The following is a 13,493-nucleotide window of genomic DNA, read 5'->3' on the forward strand; positions in this document are numbered from 1 at the left end:
GTTCACAATTACCTCAGCGGGAGGAAGCAGAGGATGATAATTGAAGTTTGTTTCTCAGAAATGAGACTTGTCTGTAATGTTGTATCACAGGGGCTAGTTCCAGGACATCTGTGCTTTAAACATTATATTAATTATTTGAGTGTGGATATGTGAGGCATGCTTAGTTTTCAAATGATACTAAAGTTGCTGTTGTTATACTAGTTTAGCTGACAATGAAAAAAAAACATAAGGGGATTATTTAGCAACGTGGGCTGTGGATTGGCAAATAGAGTTCAGACAACTACATGTGAAGCATTGCATCGTGGAACTTAAAACCAGTGTAGGATGTACACAGTGAAGAATGGAATCCAGGGAAAGGGAGGGGCCGAGGATGCAAAAGCATCGTTTACTGAAAACAATGGCACAGCTAGTTAGAGTGATGAAATACTTTTTTTCATTCAGAGGACTAATAAATATAGGATTCGAGACATACACACAAAATGCTGAGGGATCTCAGCAGTCCAGGGAACATCTATCTAAAAGGTTACAGTCGATGTTTCAGATCGAGACCCTTCATTAGGACAGGAAGGAAAAAAAAAACTGAGGTGTTTGTATTCCTGATGAACGACCTCGGCTACGAAAAATGGACTCTACATTTTCCATCGCTGCTGCCTGGCCTGCTGAGTTCCTCCAGCAGTTTGTGGTGTTGTTAGGATTTGCAGCATTTGCAGATTGTCTGTTGGTAGGAATTAGGAAGTTTTGTTGCTTTTATGCAATACGTGGATGTGGCGCACTTTGACTTTTCGGTACAGAGTTGATCATTGTGCTGAAGTTAAGATTTCATTAAAACATAAAGGGTTTACCAGGATGTTCCTTACTTTCGGGTCTGAAATACAAGAACTTTGCAAATTCCATGGACCGTAGAAGTTTGAAGGGTGAGCTGATGCAGGTTTAACAGCTCATGACTGACATAGATAAGATGAAAGCATAGTTGCTTCCCTCGGAAAGAGGTGATTAAAAACAAAACGGCTTTCACATTTTTGCGTATTGCATACAGAGAGTTTGATCAATTGAACTGAGAGTCTTTATTTGTGAATTTTCTGTTTTTCTTTTCCACAGAATCACCTAAAAGCGGAGATTATTGTAAATGTAAAAGACATAAAAAAAAACCTCAACAACTGAAGTGTTAGCAGATAGAAAGTATTCATAGCACCTTTCTCAGTACCTAGTTCAATCATTTTAATGATATTACAGCCAGTATATTGCTTGGGATAATTCTCTATGAACTTTACACAGCAGAATGAAGGAAGATATGCCCCATTACACCTCGCAAAATTGTTCAAGCTATGCCAGGTTGGTTGTGGAGCGCCAGTGTTTAACACTCCTATGGACTTCCCAGGTCTGTTCGACTGGGTTAAGGTCAGGACTCTGACTGGGTCATTGAAGAACAGGATAACTCACCTATAGTCTCCTATTTACTGCCTCGAGCACATTCTTATAGCGGACGGACATTTGACATTTCCCATTCCGCTGGAACAATTCCCGAATTTAGTGATTCTTGAATGGTCATTACGAATAGCTTCAGCATCTCCTTAGAAATCCCTTTTCGAACCCTGGTGTTTCCTCGATCTTGTCCAGGTGACCTATATACTGTCAAACCTTTCAGCATCCCAAGTACCTACTCGTTACCAAGAGCAAATACACCCACCCCTGCGCTCTGACATTCGCGACTTTTAAGTATATTGCTGGTGTGTTTAACAGTGAAGGCTGAGGCATAATAGTTATTTTCATCCGACATTTCTTTGAACTGCATTACACACTCAGCACTGTCATTCCCATTCTCATTGTCATTGCCTCAGCACTGCCAATATCCATCCTTGCCTCTCTCATACTGAATACTTGACAAAGACTTTTGGTTTATTCCTTAATGTAACTGACTGGATTACCCTGATATATCATCTTTTATATCTGTACCTCGTTTTTTTTTTTGTTGCATTCCGGGTTAACTTTGTAGACAAAATGTGCAAGTGGCAGGGCCCTGGGCTGTAAGCGAAGAACGATCGGCAATTTGAACAATTTAACTGCCGTGTCAGATTGAACCCGTCGTGGTGTCGGGGCTGGGAGCAAGGGAAGGGCTGGTTCAACTCACCGCTCGATCAGGTTTACTGATATCGGCGCTGGCCTGCATCTAATGGACTCCTGAATCGGCTGCGGTGATGAGTGGCTTCGTGGTTGTGGAATCACTTTCAGGAGCTTCACTTATGAATGATATTTGCTTACTTTTGTTGTCTGCACCTTGGATATGTTTTTCTACACATCAGGTGTTTGACGGTATTCTTTATTCGGATATTCTCTGTCCTGCGGCGGATCCGTGTTGGCAGCGCCGTGTTGATACTGAACAGGATATGAATACATTAGTTTCTATCCCTCCTTCGTTCTGTAGTTCACAACAGTACTCTCTCTCTCTCTCTCTCTCTCTCTCTCTCTCTCTCTCTCTCTCTCTCTCTCTCTCTCTCTCTCTCTCTCTCTCTCTCTCTCTCTCTCTCTCCAACGATTACAATACAACAACCATAACTACATCAGTACTCATGAACTGAACTGAACTTCATACTTTTCTATGACAATACATTTGCCCCTAGACATCAATAGAGTTTGTTTATTATTGCTTATTATTATTCCTACACTTTGAGGCTTATTACTGCTAACTTGTTTTATATGTATCTTTGCATTATTGTTATGGTTTTGCTTATTTTTATAAATAAACATCTTTAGTTTGGTACCACCAGGCTCCAACGAATTCTTCTTCCTCTGCTGTTTAAACACCCAGTTACGGGGTACGTAACAAATCTTCTATCCCATAGAGTGGTGACTAGTTGCAACCTGTCATCTCAGGGAGGGTGAGAGGGGAACGGCAGGGGTAGATTTTCATATACTGATATGGAACAGAAACATGAGCAGGAGCAAGATGGGCCAAGAGGCCTCTCCAGTGAGACATGGAATTTGATACAAGTGATTTATCTTTCACAGATTCAGAATATTAAACACCAGTCTAGTTTAAGTCTAACATCAGCAGAACGGACCCCTGCAATGCTCAATGACCAGGGTTCAGTCCTGGGGGCGATGAGCAGTCGCAAGAACTGCAGAATTTGACAGTAACAGTCCCTTATGAACCTGCAGCTGCCTTTAGTCACCGTGATGGTTAAACGTTTAACACACAGATGATTTGAACTTCCTCCCTGACGTGCAGTTGCTGGTGTTGCAGCAGCTGGGATGATTGAGTAAATCTCTTTGCTCACTCCGGACAGAAATGTGGCTTCTATTTATTGCGAACTCGCCGGAGCATGACAAGGTGGGTTAACTGAATGAGTCTCTTCACACACATGGAGCAGTTGAATGGCCGCTTCCCAGGGCGAAGTTGTTGGTGTAACTGCGATGAATGACGTCAAACGGCTATCAACGTCATGGCAATGGATCAAGTCAGATCACGGACATGGACACGTGGTCGTTCCCTCCTTGTTGCGGAGGAAAAAGACTTCATCCTCTAACTGGCCACAGTTCCGGCATCAGGCACAATATCAAACTCTCTGCTTCTCTCTCTGTATCAAAATGAATCATTCCTCCCCTTCATTAGTCTGTGACTTGGCTGTTTGTCTGTCTCCTTCGCATTCTGAGCATGCGCCACACACCTACTCAGATCACATTTTATATACACGGCTGTGACTGGAGACTTTCTGATTATTATGTCCCTCCCGGCATTTGACAGTAGTAAACTCAGAGTCAGCAATGGTATTGAACATCGGGAGTAGGTGATTAGGCTTTTTCGTTGGAGATCGATAAACTGCCGGTAGTGTGTGTCTGGATGAGTGGGTCGTTTTCAGACTGGAAGGAGGTAGCGTTTGGAGTTCCCCAGAGTTCAGTGCACTGTGGGACTGCAGTGGCGGGTTCCAATCTGCTAATTACATTTGCTGGCTGCACTACATTGAATCCAAATAACGAGGCAGCGTATAGAGAAGAAGACATCACCCCGACACAGTGGTGTCAAGAAAACAACCTCTCCCTCATTGTGACAAAAACAAAGGAGCTGGCTGTGGATTACAGGGGGAATGGAGACAGGGACCAAATTCAACATTTCCAAGTCTGTTATTGACACAAATGCACATTTTAATATTGATCATGACACAATGTATTTTTATATTGTTAATGACATATTGCATATTTATAGAGTTTTACTGACAGAGAATCGTATATTTCTGTTCCGTGTGTTATCCGAATGTACTTGCCTGTGATGCTGCCACAAGTCAGTATTTCTCTGTCCCTGTACCTTCCCGTACTTGTGCACTTGGCAATAAATTCAAGAGGACCTGAGAAATCTCAGTGAGATTTGATTAGTGATGATCATCTCGGCAGCTCGGTAGGTCGAATGTATGAGACAGTACACTGTTAAATGCAAAATCCAGAAGTGTTGATGATCAGAGGGATTTCAGACTCCAAGTTCATCGCTCCCTGAGAGAGACTGCACAGATTGATCGGGTGGTTATGAAGGCAAATGGCGTGGTTGTCTTTATTAGTTGAAGCATTGAGTTCAAAAGTCGGGAAGTTGTGTTGCAGCCGTTCCGAGCCTGCGGTCGTACTGTGACTGTTTCTTTAAGAGCGCCGGCGTGAGGAGGCGGGACTATGACGTCAGTCACAGGCTGACAGCGCTGACTGTGGATTAACCATGAGAGAGAGAGCGATCTGCAGACAGGCAGTCAGTCAGACTTAGAGAGAGAGAGAGACCGGAAAAGCTGATCGCTTCAGTTAGTCGCAGCTGAGGCTTGGAACTCTGCTATGCCCGCAAGAGAGCGTTGATCATCGGTACACGGAACCACAACGAATGTGTGTGGCTGTCACTTCGTATAATCCATAACAGTGGATTTGGGAATATCTTGTATTAACCCTCGCCTGGGTATGTTGTGTGGTAACCCCGGGAAGACGGTATTCCTGTGACAGGTCACTTTCGCTGATAACTCGTATCTGGACGGATTCAGCGGATAAGAACTTCGTCGACGGTTATGTCGAAGTAACGGCCTTTTCTCTACGTTTCACCCTGGATTACAAATATCTCTGTCCCATCATTTATTCCGTGGATTACTGAACTTTCCTACTTTACCATCTCAAGACTCTAAGCTTTGTTCCCTCACGCTCGATAGTCTGTGAGATACATTTACACGTATCTACACATAACACTGTTAACTTTCATTTATTTCATTAAGTTACAATATTATAAGTAGATACTAATAAAGAGAGTGATTTTAACATCAAAACCAGACTCCGGTGCGAACTCTATTGCTGCTGGTTCGTTTCTAAAACGTTACAGTTCGTGACACGGTTTCATAAAACTAGTTAGACCACATCTGGAGTGTTTCATACAGTTCTTGTTGCCCCCATTTTCGGAATGATATCGGGGCTTTGGACAGGGCGCAGAAGAGGCTTACCAGGATACTGCCTGGATTAGAGGGCATGAACTATAACGAGAGGCTGGACAAACTTGTGTTGTTTTCTCCAGAGCGGCGCAGGCTGGTGTGAGCTTTGTGTCATCCACAAACATGGAGATGCTGCATTTAATTCCCTCGTCTAAATCATTAATGTATATTGCAAACAACTGGGGTCCCCGCACTGAGCCTTGCGGTACCCCACTAGTCACTGCTTGACATTCTGAAAGGGTTCCGTTTATTCCCACGCTTTGCTTCCTGTCTGCCAACCAATTCTCTATCCATATGAATACCATACACCCAATACGGTGTGCTTTAAGCTTGCACACTAATCTCCTGTGTGGGACCTTGTCAAAAGCCTTTTGAAAATACAAATATACAGCATCCACTGGCTCTCCCCTATCCACTCTACTAGTTACATCCTCAAAAAATTCTATAGATTCGTCAGACATGATTTTCCTTTCACAAATCCATGCTGACTTTGCCCGATGATTTCACCGCTTTCCAAATGTGCTGTTATCACATCTTTGATAACTGACTCTAGCATTTTCCCCACCACCGAAGTCAGACTAACCGGTCTATAATTCCCCGGTTTCTCTCTCCTTCCTTCCTTAAAAAGTGGGGTTACGTTTGCCCTCCAATTCTCAGAAACTAATATAGAATCTAAAGTTTTGAAAAATTATCACTAATACATCCACTATTTGTTCGGCTACTTTGTAAGTCATCGATTGGCAATGATGCCCATTGTCAATCAGCCCATCGATTCTTCCATGACCAACATTTTCAATTAGCCCAGCACCCTCTCCCTGGCAGCCTTCTTCAGACAGTTTTTTCACTCCCTCCCAGGTGAACGTTTTATATCCTTGCTTTGTTTTCTCCCTAGAGACCATTTTCAATCGGGGGTCTCTGAAATGAAAGACTCTCTTGACCACCCTCCACTGGAATTCAAGGACTGTTTATCAGAAATAATAAATATACTTCATATAAATATAAATCACCTCCAGATTCTGTGAGTTATTACTCCAAGCGTTGTGGAGGGAGAATCCAGAGGCTGGGAAACATGCTCAGTAAAACTCCAGGTGAGTAGACAGATGAGGAACCACCCCGGTAAATTTCACTGTTTGCCATATGAAGACCAGGAACCACGTGTGGTAAAACTTCCAGTGAGAGGGGTACAGAAACTAAAAACCGCTTACACTCATCCTTCCTCTTCAGAAAGGAGTTTCTGAGACGGGGAGAGGGACGCGATACTGTGAGACTGACCTCCCTCAGCCTGGAGGTGAGACTGTGCTGTGCCACTGTGAGGAGCTCAGGACAACTGTTGCAGTGAATGTGGTTCATGGGTCAGCAGTAACCTCAGGTCACTATGCATCAAATACAACTCAGGTCAGACATCAAGACAGGAAGATTAATTTATTTTATCATGTCAAATATGTATTAAACAACATGTGTCCTACCGGTTTGGGGGAATAAATAAGCTGCTGCCGATTTACTGAGAGTCACTCACAATAAACTGAACAGTGACAACGAGTGACAGGTTGAATAATCACTCCCGTTTCTCACCGTCATTCTGCATCGGGGAACTGATGATTATAAAATCACACATCAGGGCAGCGTCTGAGATTGCTGCAGATCCAGGGTCACTGTCGAGGTATTATATCGGCCAGACTCCCAACCCTCGTGGTGTAATTCCCAAGGGTCCCCCTGGCGAAACCTGCACCCGGACATCTAGCGAAAGCTGTGCCGCCGCAGGGAATGTGGGACTACGTGTCTGCAGATCACTTCAGTCATCGCCGAGGTCTTGTCTGGAGACAGGGTCCATTACAACCATTGGGAGTTAAATCTACAGGGCTGCCATTAAAAGGGAGGGTAAAATCTTCCCATCCCACAAGCAGATGTTCACAGGATCACGTCCAGTCCAGGTCTGCGTTCCTGCAGAGACCTCAGTTCCTCCTTTCCATTCCAACTGAACTGATTGTACCGCAGCCTGAAACAGATGGAACAATCAGCGAAATAAACAGCTTATAAAACAGTATCAGTAACAGGGACTGGGGTTAATCTACTGTGGGTATACCCGCACCATAGGGACCGCAGTGCTTCAAGAAGTCCTCACCACCTTCTCAAAGGCAACTGCGGGTGAGCAATAAATCCTGGCTCAGCTGGTGACGCCCACATTCCACATCCCGTAAATGTATCAATTTTTAAAAAGTTTTTCAACAACACTCATAGACAAGTATCGGCAGATATCTCGCGGATCTGCAGATATTTTACCACACTGAATATTAACACAAACACTCACTCGATCCGCTCCAGATTCGGGAGGGTCTCTATGAGGCGGCAGAGAGCGGGAGCAGATCGGTCTTTGAGTGAGTTCCATCCGAGGTTTAGCCCTGTCAGTGACCGGTTCATACTGAGAGTGGAGACGAGATCTTCAGCACCGGAATCTGTGAGACCAACACCCCACAGCCTGGATGTGAGAGAGTGAGAGTGAAGGACACAGCGACAAGAGACGATATCAGTAACACTATTACTGATCACATTAATGTTCAGTGTCAAACACCCGGAGAATGTAAGCACAATCTCCCACAGTTTGGTACTTACTGCAGTTTCTGTATTTTACATTCCGGGTTCCTCAGAGCTGCAGACACCAGTTTCACTCCTGAATCTCCCAGTTTATTTCCATTCAGGTTCAGCTGCGTCAGTGACCTGTTTGTATTGAGAGCGGAGGCGAGATATTCCGCACCAGCGTCTCCGAGACCAACATCGTCCAGGCTGGAGATGAGAGTGAGTGAGGGTGAAGGATGTAGAGAGATAGTGGACGGTACAGATCCCTAGTGTTTATGAGCAACACAATCACTGATCACATTAATATTCAGTGTCAGGCAACCAGTGACTATGAATGAATGAATGATCTTTATTGTCATTATACATAGATACAATGAATCTCTGTTTGGCTTCCTCTCAGGCAATTAAGTAAAGCGGTAGATAAAAACAAGACAGTAATAGAAAAATAGTATTAACTACATAAGTAGCAGTAAATAAGTTGCTGCAGCACCGGAATATCACAATAATGCCCAAAGTGCCTCTATTGCAAGTATTTGAGTCCTTGTGTGTGCATGTGCGTGCTCACAGTTTCAGTCATTGTTCTGTGGGAGTGGTGTGATGGTGGCCACTGCTCCGGGGTAGAAGCTGTTCCTCAGTCTATTTATTCTGGCTTTTAGTGTTCTGGACCTTTTTCTGGAAGGCAGCTGGTCAAACAGGGAGGGGCCGGGAAGTGTGGTATCTCTGGTGTCACTACCTCCCAGTCTGATACTTACTCCAGTTTCTGTATCTTACACTCTGCATTTCCCAGAGCCGCAGACACCAGTTTCACTCCAGAATCTCCCAGTTCATTCCGACTCAGGTCCAGTTCCGTCAGTGATCGGTTAGTACTGAGGGAAGAGGAGAGATCCTCGGCACCAGAATCTGTGAGACTGACCTCCCTAAGCCTTCAGATGAGAGAGAGTGAGAGTGACAGACACAGAGAGAAAGGAGACGGTACAAATCCCCAGTGTTTATCAAAACACATTTACTGAGCACATTCATGGTCAGTGTCAGACACCCTGTGACTATAACCACAATCTCCCACGGTCTGGTACTTACCCCAGTTTCTGTGTTTTACACTCTGGGTTCCTCAGAGCCGCAGACACCAGTTCCACTCCTGAATCTCCCAGGTCATTACCACTCAGGTTCAGAACTGTCAGTGACCGGTTTGTACTGAGTGCGGAGATGAGATCCTCAGCACCCAGCATCCTCGGTGATACCCACGTGGTTTAGCCTGGAGATGAGAGAGAGTGAGGGGCAGGACACAGAGAGACAGGAGATGGTACTGACAACTGATCATATTAATGTTCAGTATTAGACACCCAGTGACGGTAAACACAATCTCCCACAGTCTGGTACTTACCCCAGTTTCTGTATTTTACACTCCGGGTTCATCAGAGCCGCAGACACCAGTTCCACTCCTGAATCTCCCAGTTCATTCCACCCAAGTCTAAACTCAAACAGACAATTTGATGAATCAAGTGATTCCAACGGTGGGTCTGAGGGATTTTCATCACTTGGAGATATGAGGAAACATTAAAACCTCTGATAATCACTGATCGGAATTGCTCAGCTCCAGGTTAGTCACCGAATGTTAGTAATTTAGTCTGTCGTTCTGTCCCTGTAAACTTACCACATTTTGTTTCCCACAACAAGGAGTTGTGGGTGGGAAAATGTCCAGAGGTGATGGTGTAAGTGACTCCACCAGAGTAAAAGCACTGGAACAGATAGATAACAAAGGAAACGGGATGATCGAGGAAGAGATTCAACAGGAGTGAAAGGGTATGGGGAAAGTGAGATCCCCATGGGAGAAAAGGGGTTGGGGGGCGTGAGATCCCTCAGGAGGAAGGGGGATTGGGACAGAGATCACTCAGGATGAAGGGGGATTGGGAAGAATCCTCTAGCAGAAGGGGTGAGGGAGAGAGATCCCAGAGGTGGAAGGGAATGGGGAAAGAAATCCCTCAGCAGGAAGGAGGATCGGGAGGGAGATCCCAGAGGAGAAAGGGGTATTTGGAGGGAGATCCCTCAGGAGGAAAAGGGGATGGGGAGAGATATCTCTCAGGAGGAAGTGGGATGGGGAGGGAGATCTCTTAAAAGGAATGGGGGATGAGGCTGAGAGATCCCAACAGGAAGAAGAGGTAGAGAAATAGATCACACAGAAGTAAGGCGGATGGGGAAGAGAGATCCTAACAGGAAGAACGTGACGAGGGAAGTGATATCCCACAGGAGGATGGGAGATGGGGTACGGAGATCCCTTAGGAGGATAGTAATCAGAAAAGATGATCTGCAGTTCAACTCAGTAAGACAAAGGAGATGTTGACATACCATAGGAAGACCAGACCTTCACGGCTCCCTGTTACTACTGATGGTGAGAACGTGGATGTGGTGAGGACAAGAGCCTGGATGACAGACTAGAGTGGAGAGCCAACACATGGCTGGGTACAAGAAAAGAAAGAGTTGCCTCTACTTCCTGAGGAGATAGCGTTCATTTTTCGCATGCAGGCCTCTCCTTCACATGTTCTACCAGTCTGGTGTCACTAGTATAATCTCTTATATATGGTGTTCTGGAGAATGGGATCACCACGGGTGATGCCAACAGGATCAATAAACTGAACAGAAATGCTGACAGTGTTATAGGAGTCACACTAGACACATGGAGGCTGTGGTAGAACAAAGGACCCTTCGGAAAATCCTGGCAGTTCTGGGCAATGTTTCTCCATCTCTGCATGTCACCTTGGCTGAATATAGGGGTACTCTGAGTACTAGACTAAGACAACTATGCTGTTCCAAAAAGCGCTATATGAGGTCATCTTTACCCTCGGTCATTAGACTCTATAATAAGTCAATCTGTAGCCGGGGATGTGATTACTCTCTCCTGTTAGACTGTTTCAGTTGCTTAATTTTTATTCTTTACAGCTTCTCTTCTCATATTTGTATACTTACATGTTTGTGCACTTCTAATGCCAGTGTAACACTGTAATTCCCTTTTAGATCAATGAAGTATCTGTCCCACTAGGGAGGTGATCTGGACATATATTGCGCGGGAAAGGTTGTCCTGAACTGAGGCCCACAATCGGAGAGGAGATGGCCACGTGAAGTCTGGGTATATGGTGGTAAAGAGCAAAATGACGCAGGTGGAGTTATGGTGACAGGCACACATGGGAAGGGGGAGACAATAGCTTTCACTGGGTCAGCACACTGACCTTCAGGGGAAGTGGGTGTAAATCTCCAAACCACCTGCTGCAATCAGTGTTGGCCTGGGTGTCAGAAACAGTGACATGGGCATTGTCAATGGACGTGTCACAGGCAGCAAAAACACTGCCATCCCTGTCATTTACGACCATTAAACTCATGGCCATTGTTCACTGATCTGATGAAGTCTAACATCCCCTCACAAAGAAACCACAGAACCTTCCTGACTGGGGAATTACTGACAGATCCCCTGCTCATTTGACAGAGTTCTTTACTATCTGATTCACTACAGTTTCATCCAAATTCCTTAACATTGAAATAACCTTGAATTGGAACAGTATCACAGTACAGAGTGAGAGACAAATGAAGTTACCTCAACTCCTGGCACTTGTGCAGCCCGGGCCCCAGCCGCTGGATTCCTTCACACTGAATGTGGCAGTCCAAAAGGTCGAGATGTTTTATTGTATCACAGATTCCGATGGCATGAGACAGGACCGCGCAGTCAATCGGGGTCAGTAGCATTCGACTGAATGAAAGTGTTTCCACAGATCCCATTGTGGCCTGAGCCAGCCCACAATTTTGAGACTCAAACAGGTAGTGTAATGTGTTCAGGAGGCTCCTTTTACCAGCTTCGCTCCTCGTGTTACCACTCTGGCGTTTAACCTCCTCCCTCACCCAGTCAATCACCCGGCAGGTTGTTTGATGAGGAAATGGACCCAGAAGCTCCTCCAGGCCCCGAGCTGTCAGTGGGGAGGAGAGACCAGCAATAAAACGGAGAAATACCTCAAATCGCCCATCTGTCGTCTTGTGGGCTTCAGTGAGAAATTTCAGGATATCCCCGGGATGTATAGTCAGGAATTGTGCAACTGCAGCTATAAACTCTTGGATGGTGAGGTGTGGGAATGTGTACACCACGCACCGGCCAGAATCATCCCTCTCCAAAAGCTCCATCAAGAACCCGGACAGGAACTGGGAAGGCTGCAGATTGTACTTGATCAAATCTCCATCCGTAAACACAATCTTCTTCTCGGACACTCCTCTGAAGGCCATCTGACCAACCCTGAGTAACACTTCACGGGGGTTCTCGATCTCTCGGCCGTGGTTTTTCAGGATGTTGTAAATATAGTAGGAGTACAGTTGGGTGATGGTCTTGGGTACTTTCTGCGGGTCCCTGACATTTTGTGTGAAGAAGGGGCTCAATGCCAGAGCGAGGATCCAGCAGTAGGAGGGGTTGTAGCTCATGGTGTACAGGATCTCGTTCTCCTGCATGTATTTGAAAACAGCTGCAGCCACCGTCTGATCTTCAAAATGCCTGATGAAATATTGCTTCCGTTCCTCACCAACAAATCCCAGGATTTCAGCCCAGACACTGATCTCAGCCTTTTCCAATAAATGTAACGCAGTGGGGCGGGTGGTCACCAGCACTGAACACCCTGGGAGCAGCTTGCCCTGGATTAAACTGTACACAATGTCAGACACTTCACACCAGCACTCGGGATCTGGGCACTGGTGCTTGCGTTCTGTGTCTCTCTGACTGTCAGCAAAATCGATTCTGTGCTTGAATTCATCCAAACCATCAAATATAAACAGCAATCTCTTTGGGTTCTTCCAGACCTCTCTCAGGATATTCCCAAAGTAAGGATACTGATCCAGAATCAGTTCCATCAGGCTTGTTTGACGGTTAATGGAGTTTAAATCCCGGAATTTGAAACTGAACACAAACTGGAATTGTTGGTATATTTTCCCTGTGGCCCAGTCGTAAACAATCTTTTGTACCATCGTTGTTTTCCCGATCCCCGGGGCTCCAGCCACTGCTGCCGAGCTCCCAGATTTGGAGTTACTGCTCTGGAACAATGTTTCAGTCCCGAATTTTTCCAGCTCTCCACGGAGATATTTCTCTCTCCACTCCTCGTGGTCTCTGCCTCTTGCCAGCAGCTCATGTTCCACCAGTGTCCGATCTCGAACAGTAGAAATGACCGTGAGCTCAGCCTATCGATCAACCAGTTGGAAAACCTTCACCTTCTCCCTCATCAGGATTGTGTTCACTCTCAGTGTTTCAGTTTTTGCCCGCAGAGTCTCCTTGTGTTTCTGTTGAACATCTTCAATGGGAACAGACAGTGGACAAACTTTTAGATGCCTCAATTCAGAACTCAGTATTTAAGTACTCAAGAATTAGTTCAAAGCTATTTCATTAATTGGATTCATCAATGGAGGCTCGTACAGTAAATTCTATTAACAGACTCCTGACTGGATAGAGAGGCCTGGTCC

General features: G+C 45.3%; 1 pseudogene; it reads right to left on the reverse strand.

The window, feature by feature from the left end:
- Positions 1-6,589: 6,589 nt before the first annotated feature.
- On the reverse strand, positions 6,590-13,382 carry LOC132386555 (NACHT, LRR and PYD domains-containing protein 12-like; annotated as a pseudogene).
- Between the last annotated feature and the right edge of the window lie 111 nt (positions 13,383-13,493).

This window comes from Hypanus sabinus, unplaced genomic scaffold, assembly GCF_030144855.1.
Source record: "Hypanus sabinus isolate sHypSab1 unplaced genomic scaffold, sHypSab1.hap1 scaffold_1206, whole genome shotgun sequence".
Taxonomy (NCBI): domain Eukaryota; kingdom Metazoa; phylum Chordata; class Chondrichthyes; order Myliobatiformes; family Dasyatidae; genus Hypanus; species Hypanus sabinus.